We start from the raw sequence: 10,910 nt of genomic DNA on the forward strand, positions 1-10,910 counted from the left end.
ATATATATATATATATATATATATATATATATATATATATATATATATATATATATATATATTACAGTTTTTTTCCTTTTCTCTCATATAAATTCATTGTAAGTTTATTATGCTCTAATGGTGCAGAAATAGATCATCAGTGAAGTCTATTTTGCCAAGGAACATAATAAGTTTCGCTAATAATAGCAAATTTTTCAATAGCATATATAGACTGGAAGAATAATAAATTACTGCAGAAAATATCGATCTATTCTTCGGTTACAAAATTCTGTAGCAATTCGTACTACAAGATTCTCCCCATGTACGATTCTCTGGATTCTTTATTCAAGACGTCTTGTACACGGAGAAAGGATTATAGTAAAAATTACGTTAAATTCATATTTTTTTTTACAATGCTTTTTTGTAAAACTGAATTGAATTAAAATTGTGTAAATTGTTATAGAAATAGTTAATTTGACAATCTACATATTTGTGTGATAATATACGATATAAAAAATATTCAATAATCTTGGATTTAAATTTAAAAAATTTGAATTTAAGATTATTGAATATTTAAATTGAATTGCAATTTAAATTGAAATAATTTCAATTTTAATTATTCCAATAATTTCAATAAATATTTCAATAATTTTCATGATTACAATAATATTGTAGTGGAAAGTCACACGTGTTAGTATTTTTAAACAAAAGAATGTAGCAATTTCGATTATGCTTCCGTATCGCTCAAGATTAGAGAAACTTGGTCGCAATTTTTACTGTACATTTTTATCCGTAATATTTTCTTCGTGTATATTTTTCGCTGGACACGCGCTCGACACATTCGACTCCGGATTTGTGGAAGAGTGCGTCACGCAACTTTCGCGCGATGGCTCGTGAATAAAGCGACGATAAATTAAAATTATTCGCTCGAGATGTTACGTGTCGTTCCTTGATAAGTACAAGATGGAAAACTCGCCCGCCTCCGTTCGTCGTCGATCGCGAGAACATACATCTTGAGTCGCGTACGAATGAAAAGTGGATCGAGCACCGGATAAACGCTTCATCCCGCTTAATCGAAGCTAAATAATTCAGGAAAATGTGTCGGGTTTCGCTCGCGCGCTTGCCCGTCTGTCCGTACGTTCGAAAATAGTCGATATCAGGTGGCGGGTGATGAATGAGGCGTTTAGAGGCGAAGCTGCGAAGCGTACGGGATAATACGAAGCGGATGATGGTGATATTGTGATTAATTGACCCTTGCAACCTTCGCAGCGAACCAGGTCATTTGCAGCGATCCGCCGTGCATCGGCGTTAGACTCCGGCATCAATTCTCCGGATACGATTCTGGGAGAGTATAACAGGGGCTACGGCGTGTAGGAATCCGAATAGGATTGATTTCCACCGCTTTCTAATGTCGTCGATCTCGCAGAAGAGATAACACTGAATAATGGATCGCGGAGATAACAACGCTCTCGCGAATACGCATCGCCGGTTGTACCTCGCGCGTTGGGTTGAATTCCGGGTTAATAAAATATTTCTGCGAACGCGTTTAAAGCGCGAAACCGAACGGGGAGGAGTTGAGGGGCACGGCGTTTTGTCTCATTAATTTTTCAGCCGAGTACAGTATGATTAATGAACGCGTACGCTCGTGCACAACAGATCAGAGCGCAAAGTAGACTACCGCGGATTCATAATTATGACAATGGTAACGTAGCCCAGGAACTTGGCGAGATCTCTCCCAGGTATCGACCGATTCGCGAGAATCGTTCGCTCGGCGAGCCGATTGCGAGAGGAGACGTCGTTCGCGGAAGAGACGTCCGTCGCGTCTTCTGAAAATAGTGCAATATTGACGTAAATCGAGCGCCGCTATATCGAGCCAATCAAGTCGAGCATTATATTAATAGAGAATAATGATACGCAGAATTAACTGGAATGTCGTAACACACGCTCGCGAGGGATATCGATCACGTCACGTTGAAAAACCAACGTTAGACTTATAATTATCTATAACGTAGGCCGCCGGTTCTTCCGATGACAAGGATAATCGTATTTATAACCGATGCGAGAGACGTCGATCTTATCATCCTGCGCTCTGCGATCGCGCGTTCAATTCTCGAGGGTAACCTCCCCTCCGTTAAGGGGAGATTCTGGTTCAGGTGACTGAAACAATAGGAAGCTCTTACAAATGTTTTTTTTTTTTCAAAGAAATGGATAAAGATATGGTCAGTATGGTGCTTTGATATATTGTAGAACAATTTTTTTATTTAAAAAAATATTACAATCTCGTTATCCTGAGTTTTTGTGCAGTCACCTCTGTCTGGTTGATAATATTGTAGCTCGTATAATAATCTGGAATAAATCGAACAGAGAAATTTAAAAACAGTATTCAACTTGCTGGAGGATGAACTTGAGTCCTTTGAAAAATTTCCAAAATGGGCATTGTTTTCAGGACTCTGAATAAAAGAGAAAGAGCGGAAAGATGACTTTCAATTGTGAAGTGTCGCTGTTTTGTTAAATTTTGATTTTCTGCGTGCAACACTGAGGTTCATCCTCCAGCAATTGTTTTTCAAATTATTCGTTTTGCACTTAAAACAATGATAAATAATATGGTCAAAACCCTGCATCGATATTCTTATTCATTTCTTTAAAAATGATCTGTAAAAACCTCACTTTTCAGCTAAATTCTGCCATCTTTCCAAATGAAAACCTCCCCTTGACTCATCCGGAAACGATTAACTGGCTAGATATTTTTACGCGGAACTAATCGCGGGACGTTGAGTTTTTCATTGTTCTTTCTCTCGTTTCAGTTTTCATGATTATCTGTTCTCTGTCACATTTAATAGAGCGTTCCGAGAGCGGAGCGCGTTTCTCATGGAAAATGTACACTAACGCTCTTTTACTTTCATTTGCTGCGCGCGTCTCCATTGCGAGTCCCTTTACAATTTAAGAGATAATATCTCATCACACTCGGACGAATTGGATGAGTAGCTGGTATCGATATAATCAGCTAAACTCCCCGGTTAGTTAACTGTGTCGCATATGTGCCGATGAACACCAGCGCAGCTACGTGTCCTGTCAAACAGTGGCCGCGCATTATCGGCCACGTTATACGACGCGACCAAACATCGTCGCTTCGCGCGACATCCTGTTTCCCTTATAATCGATAAATAAACGTACATCTGTCCGATACGTATCAGTGGAGTACGTTCGACGGCGTGCATTGCTGTCATTTACCGCACGTGCGAAATAATCTCTTTTACATTACATGTTCGATTTACGCGAATGCGCGCCGTTTCCTTGGTATTCCCCTGAACCGACATTTCCTAGAACCCCCGAACATGAAATTTACCTAGAAACGGCAGTGTCAATGACACCTGGGCATTGGTACTTTTATCTTAACTTACGAACGCGAAAAATATTGATAATAGCGACATAATTCTACACTATCCGCGTACGCGGCTGCAACGAGGAGTAATCGGACAGACTCGTCGGGTTTTACGATCGAATCGCGATGGTATCGCGGACTCTCGGGCTCGGGTTGACGATGTCGCCGTCGTAAAACACGATATTTCACCTCGGCCGTGCGCAAATCAACGTCCTCCGATGTAATTCGGGGGTCGCCTTGGGAGGATCGACCGTCGTGTCCGTAATTATTATCCGCCTGTGTGCACTCGAATCACGGCAGGTTCACTGAGGGAGAACGCCCCGCGATTCGGGCTCACTCCGACTTGGGGGAGCCCCCAGGGAACATGCGGCAGATAGGATTCGATAGTGACGAATGTCACGGATTATTGCGACCGTTCCTGCCGGCCGTGAGGGCTCTCCTTCGTTGATTTGCGCCGCGATTGAGCTATCGGGGAACACTTCGACGCACAATAACACCCGAAGATCGCCGGCTGCTTCTCTCCATTCTCCATCGCATTGCCTCCTCTCTCTTTCCTTGTTGAGGAAGAGGAAGAAGGAGCGGGCGGGGGAAGCGGGAGAGAAAGAAGCTAGCAGGAGAAATAAATCCGCCCGCGAACTTTACGATCGACCGATCGGCGAATGGAAATTTCCGCCAATGACGGCCGTTTCAGATTTAATACCTTGGCGCCGGTCCCGACGGTGGCCCTCGTATCTCAAAATGTCATCGATGCGACTACTTTATGCGCGCTCGTTGATTATTTAGTGGCGCGATGTCACGCACACCTGGCGAAAACGCGATGTGCGTTTCCAGAGACACAGTACGTGTGTATGTGTGTGTGTGTGTGTTTTCGGCGCGATTGATAACGCCACACAGGTGCACGCGCGCGTGTCCGGTCGAAAGACGCCGTCGGCTGCGATTTCTCGCGTTCCTCTTCGTCGTCGTCGAGAAGCGCTTTCCGTGTGATGTATCACACTTCCGACTCCAACACGCGGTTCTCCTGAATACTTCTTCGGTCTGACACTCTCTTAAAGTGAATCAGCAAAAAGCTTTCTGATCGTATCGGTAAAAGCAGAATTCCGCCGCGCGATAATCAGCGAATAGTCACTGACTTTCAGTGGAAACACTCCCGCTTGACTGATCCATCTCACCGATTTCGAGCAAGCGAGACTTGACTGCAAAATCTGCAATACGCAAATTCGTTATACTTTTCGTGTTGGCGGCGGTGGAATTGACAGCTTACATGTGGTTTGCGTACGATGACACTGCCTATCCTTGCAAACTGCATCAATGACAGCAACGGTCGCTACTATTAACTGATCTCTTCAACGAGATTTTACTGACTGCAGTGCTACACTTATAATGCTGAACCGCCGATTGTAAGTGCCAGCCTTTCAGTGAAGAATACACTGATCGTGCTGCGAAGAGCAACGGAATAAATAAAGAACAGTACCGAGATACACAAACGTAGTGCCTCGGCGAGCGTGCTTGATTTAATTGAAAAGAAAATAATAACGAGGCGAACCTGTAATCCGCGAGATCCACTTTAGATACGATCGCGCGCTCAAAGTGGATCTCCTCGAATTGTGCATTCACGTCATCCCTGCGAGACGAACCCTGTAAATTGTACTTTCTCCACCGGCATGAATCTGGATCACTGTGTTCTAGGTTTGCCACTTTGCTGGAGCACTCGAGGACGGCGCGATCTTCTCCAATTTCAACGGGGATCACCGGCGCCGCCGCCACCACTCTATTCCTGGGGATGAGTCGACTTTCGACCTTTTGGCAGCTGAAAGAGATGGAGACAGGGAGAGTGAAGGGTGAGTGAGTGATACAATTAACCTACAATCACAACGACGTATTTAACTGTCGTAAGCAGCGTTTATTTCGTTTCTTAATCAAGTTGGAGCAGTTCTTTAAAAAATCATATTCGCGCTTTCGTGACTCGCGCGGCGAGAACGCGTTTACAATCGAATGGATTTGCGGATTTGGGAGATCGGTGGATGGGAGACGATGAGGAGGGAGAGAGAGTCAAGGGGGGAGGGTAAATGGTGGAACGATAGCGCATCTTTACACGCGGGACGAACGCTCGAGTCGTCCTCTGTATTCATATATTTTTTTTCTTACATATATATATATATATATATATAATCTATGTATATGTATATAATATCTCTCTGCGGTGTTCCTCATATGATGAGGAACGCACAACGACGTGCTTCATCCCTTCTGTCCGCCAAGAATTTCGTTAACCGCGAAGAGGGGATGCGAGGGGGTGGTGAGGGCGGGTGAATGGGTGCGTGGGAGAAGGAGGAAGAGGAGGAGGATAAAAGGGCGCAACGAGCATGATTCCTCGCGCGATCGTAATTATGCGGATTATTCATCATGTATGTATATATTTATATATTTATATTTATAGTGGTGTATGTACGAGTAAGAGATCAAACTTTTTTGCATTGTCGCTTAAATAAAAAGAGAAGCCACGTTAACTCTACGAACTTAGCATAAACTTATGTAAATCGGAGAAGAGATGTGTGTACGTGTGTCGGTTTGCTTGCAAGAAAGTGTATGTGTGTGTGCGCACGCGCGCGCGTGTGTGTGTATGCGTGTATAGCGGTGTGCGTTTCCGGTGGTACAAAATTATTGGTGAGACAATTAGCCGCTGCGAAGCGTCCGTCGAAAATTCGGCGCTCAAATAGAGAAAAAGACGACAAAGTGGTTTCCTCGATGCGTAGAACGAAAGGATTCCGCAGTGCAAAAATGAGATCTATATGACTATTTGCGGCAAGATTTACCGCAAATATATAATTGTATCCTCGAGACGAACTTCCCGGCTACAGACACTTCTCGACTTTGCACCGAGCAATCATGTATCCGCAACAGTTCGCGGTAAAACGAGCAAAAGCGTCACCGACATGACGTTTCGTGTCGTCATTCATGCGCGTAGTACAAAATAATGCATCATCGATAAAAATATAAACCGTATACAACAACACGCGATACATACAGGAAATAAATAAAAAAAGAAACAACGCGCGACGCGTAAATGCAAAGCGGCAGTAGTAGTAGTTACGGTAAAACCGAAACACGATCGAAAACTCGTAGGAAAATGCGTTTTTTTCCTCGCGAATAAATGCCTCGAAGGGTCGACGATAGGTAAATTGTTTATTCATCCTAGCCACTCCAAAGGGTTGCATTCGATATCAAATATGAAAGAGAATATACAAAATGAAAGAGACGCATACACTTTCTACTGTACAAAATTATATTCTTCGGTGCTGCGAATTCTCGTTCACCGAAACGTTTGCGGAGGAATATCGTTACATTAGGGAGATTATTGCACACGACAGCAGTATCTTCTTCGTGAAATAATAATAGAGCGAACATTTAATCATTAGAGTATCGATGAAATTTCAGTATGCCTACAATTCCTTTTTTCTTCACGGTAACACGATAAAATGCCGTACATTCGATAGCGCTAGGACAAATTAGTTGCGCGTTTTTTTTACTTTCTTTTTTTATATTTTTTTCCGCAACGTAGTCGGACGCGTCGCAGCGGCGCGTGTGAACAAATGCTTATACGTATATATTGACGACAACTTAAAAGGTATAGGAAAAGTCTCTTTCTCTGTATGTCTGTGGGTGTGTTGTGTGTGCGCGCAGTCGACTAAATACATAAAACGATAATCGAAGACAAGCGCGTGGAAAAAGACGTGCGTGCGAACGACTATTGACCAGTAAACGTGTGCGATGTGCGTACCTGTGCGTGGCGAGACGAACGTGTGCGCTTGTGTGTTTGTGTCATGTGTATGGCGTGTGTACGCGTCATGTGTGCGCTTTCGAAATCGAAACCATAGGCATACTCGTAAATTTCCACGCGGTTAATCGGGAGATTGGCGGCGTCGATTTTCTCTCGGATTTCCGCGCAATTCATTCGATTTTGTTCAATTATTTGTTTTCGAATTTTTCCCTCGGGAGCGGACATGCGGAATACGATCGTTGCACGACGGTGGCGATTCGCAGTGAAATGTATGAAGAGTCATCGGCGTGTGCATGGCGATATTAAAAACTGCTAAGTTGCGCCACTGGCTGCGATATATGACGGATTAAAAATTCATCCTCTTATTCGCGCGATCGAAGCGGAAAATACAGTGGACTGTAGATTACTCGAATGAGTGAGACAGACAGGCGGGCGGGCGGGCGAGCAGGGAGACAGACAGACAGGCAGTCAGGCAGACTCGATTCGCGTAACTAGGATCGTCCTGACATGATTCGGGATTACCATCCTGACAGGTGTATCGAACGCGTATTAACTCTTCCGCACGCACCACGTGGCTGCTTCACCGGGGACCGACGCAATCACTCGCAATTTTTACACAACGCGTCACATCGGACAGAGCGCATCAGTAACAATGCATCGACACTATTCAGTCGGGGGTGCGCGAATAGCAGCACAATACCCACGGTCGTGACGCGAACAAAAGTACGTAACATCCACGTGCGAGAAGTACGGTGTGTCCAATTCGCTTGCCTTTTTTTTTTGCCTTCGCGACGAAGTCTGAAGCGAATTGATACGCGAGCCGATGGAGCGGATTTTTCGTGAATAATTCATTTCGCGAGTTAGCGGGCGCGAGCGGATAATATCTCGACTCTGCGATCGTGTTTCGCGAGTGTCTCGAGGTCGATCGCTCCGTTTAAAAATTGGATAATTTACGACTCGATAAGAGGGCTGCCTCTACGTGATATGCGAGAAACGATCCTTAAACGCGCGTTTTTTCTTTTCTAATCCGCGATTCGCGAGTGATCTATACGGAGAGAATTTTATAGTGAATATTACTGTAGAATCTTCAGCTAAGAAATAGGTCGACATTCATAATTGACTAACCTTTCATTTTATATGCGCTATTTATATTTTACCCCAACAGACTGACGTACATGAACTTTACGGCAACTTTAAGTATGTTAAATAATCGCGAAATTCGGCAACAAATGTTGAGTCACGATGGTGACTGATCAGAATACAATGCTTGAAGGAACACGAAAAAAGTTATCAAAATTTGCGCCGCGAACAATATGTCACGTTGAACGTAATATGAAAATCTGAGTGTAACTTTTGGGAAATTTCTTGCTGCATCAATACGCTAAAAAAGTTACGTTATTATATGATGCAAATTTAATAGTTCTTTCAACACAATGTATTTATTTCATAAATGTAATTGAAAGAAAAGTTTCTATCTTATCAATTGTCTAACGTCCTTACGATCACGAAAATCTATCCGGGCAGGAACTGAAATGCGCTATTAAAAAATTTGCGTAGCGATACAATTGCGACTGCATGGAATTATGTAGTAAATTTTTAACAGCACATTTCTAGCGAAATTTGCTATATTCTTTGGCAAAATAGATTTTACTGATTCTATTCCTTCATCACTAGAGATATATAGTAAAATTGAAATGAATTTATATTATTAAAAAAAAAAAATGACAATTCTCTCCGTGTATACATTCAGAAAAAAATAGTAGCCGACGTTAAAATAGTAGCGCGCGTTAAAATGATATTCGAGCCGCGACTGTTCGCGCGTTACGACTTATCAAATAGAAGTGCGAGTGTCATATCATAATCTGTTATCGTTTCGCGGTTACACACATGTCGCTATCGCAACGCGCGGCCGCAAAGAGGGATGATCGACGCGCCGCTTCGCTCCGCTTGCCGGAATATAAAGCTCCTCGGTTACTTGCATTATGCGCTTCGTTTATGCACAAAATTACATTACGAGCAAAGCGACAGCTCCGTTATGCGATAATTGCGCCGTGTTTCGCGGCGCACACTTTAGCGGTAAAAAGGTGCGAGCGTTTAAAAGCTGCGGGTCGTAAACAAATGTGGCGTCGTATGCGTGTGTGTGTGTTATGTTTAATGTATAAGCGTATATGTGTAAGCGCGTGTCTGTGTGTGTCGTCAAGTTTATTCTCGCAGGCACGCGTACATACGTAATCTATAATACACTCTGAGAGTTAGGAAACGGGGCAGGGTCCAACGCAAAACCCATTTTGGTTACGGTAAAAACTCGAGGCTTGCCAGTCACCAATACAAGATACGCAGTGACAACGAGGAACAACGATCAAGAATGCTTCGTTGGGTACGAAATGAAACGAATGAAGGGAAGCAGGGAGTGGCGAGGGGGTGAGAGTCGACCGCGACTAACTTCCGATTCATTTCCACTCTGGTCAACTGAATTTTCTCTCTCTCTCTCTCTCTATCTCTTCTTTCTTCTCTAACTACATTGCTATTGGCTATAGCTACGATCTACAAAAAGACAGTCGACCAGAATTAGACGGAACGGCCGCGAGGAATTCCGCAGTCGCGCACGATTTCGTTATTGCCAGTGAAATACTCGATCTCGCGCCGAGATTCTTTTCCCCGGATTGACATTCGGTCCCGAGGGACTCGGGATTCGTTGGAGAGTTCGATCGTCGAGAAGATTCGCGACTGGAGGGTCTCCCGAGCGGTCGGACAGTCGAAATCAACCGGATCGTCGGTGCGACCGGGCTCCTTTCGCGCGATTTTCTACTCGCGCCTCGCGATGCGACAACTGACGACGAACGTGTAGGAAGCCGTCTGAGCACAACTTCGAGAGAGAGAGAATCCGAGACGACGTCCAATTCGGCCGAGACTTGCTCACGAGTTCCAGGAGACATTGTGTCTCGAGCGAGCTCGCGGTGAGATTCACACATGGTCAATTGTCGCACCGCCTGGCGACGAGGAGACAAATCGACCGGGCGAACGGGCTCTCGCGATCGATTAGTCGTCCCCTTCGGCGGGGAGGGTCGCGATGAGGAAATAAATATACAGCGAAGAGACACGCCTTGGTCACTGAGAACCAGTGATAATCTACTAACTAACCGACTTTCGCTCGTCCGCTTATTCTCTTTTTTCTTCTTCTTTTTCTTCGTTTTATTAACTATATGATCGATTACGTTGTCTAAGGGCCGGTTTCGTCAACGTCGGTCGACGTTAGTCACGGTTTAATTCGATTCCCCATCTCCGTGGCACGTCGAGCGGCACCATTGGCCTTCTGCCTCACGCGGCTTTTTCGTAACGGAATGTCGGGAAGCGCTGACAGTTTTGTTTTGAGATTACAAACGAGAGACGAAGAAGAGACATAGACGAGTCTTTCAAGAATCTGTATTATATACGAGCGGGGAACGGAATCCTATTTTCCGGTTGCGCATGTCGCGCCAATTGTGCCTCAATGAACATTCCTGATAACGCGAGCAATGACCGTGTCTGTGCACGACAGTCGACGTCGTCACGATCGGGGAAATGGCGAATGAGCCAAGCCGTGGTTAAAGCCGACCGACACTCCTACGACAGAAACCGATCCTAATTTTCCGCTTATCTATACGACTTAATGCAGTGGCCTGCTCCTAATCGCTTAATGAGTACCTTCTATCACCTCCTAACTCCGTCGTTCGTTGCACGCTGCGCGCGTGCCGCGGATGTACAAATGTGATCGTGAGAGATGGGAGGGGG

The sequence above is a fragment of the Odontomachus brunneus genome, unplaced genomic scaffold (genome assembly GCF_010583005.1).
Source record: "Odontomachus brunneus isolate Ranch 3 - 2012 unplaced genomic scaffold, Obru_v1 Obru_scaffold_050, whole genome shotgun sequence".
In the NCBI taxonomy this organism is placed as follows: domain Eukaryota; kingdom Metazoa; phylum Arthropoda; class Insecta; order Hymenoptera; family Formicidae; genus Odontomachus; species Odontomachus brunneus.